Source organism: Penaeus monodon, chromosome 20, assembly GCF_015228065.2.
Source record: "Penaeus monodon isolate SGIC_2016 chromosome 20, NSTDA_Pmon_1, whole genome shotgun sequence".
NCBI lineage: Eukaryota > Metazoa > Arthropoda > Malacostraca > Decapoda > Penaeidae > Penaeus > Penaeus monodon.
The window spans coordinates 38,443,369-38,443,777 of record NC_051405.1 but is presented as its reverse complement, the minus strand read 5'-3'; positions in this window follow the sequence as shown (position 1 = coordinate 38,443,777).

Below are 409 nucleotides of genomic sequence, written 5' to 3'. Positions count from 1 at the left end.
GACTCCGGCAGACTCTGAAAACATATACGCTTTGCTCCTCGCGATTAATCAGAGAGAAATCGCGGGTTCCAAGAATATCTTTTACACTGGCTGAAGTTCTGAAAAGAAAACGGGGAACCAAAATGAAAGGCCGATATTGCTAAGAAAATGTGATGAAAACTTCAACGATCAAAATGGTTTTAGTGTTGCGTAACTGTAATGTATTTCTTCTGAATATTTGGTCTTCCTTTGATGGGCCAGATAACATAGTGTATAATAGAGCTGTTAGTAATACCGAATTTTTGCTTCCTCTGCGGGCCTTATGCATTTCTGAAATTATTGCAAACCAGGGATGTTTGTTCTGCTTATAAAAAAAGTATAACCATGATTACATTACGATATGGTAGAGTGAAAAGAAAACATGTATAAA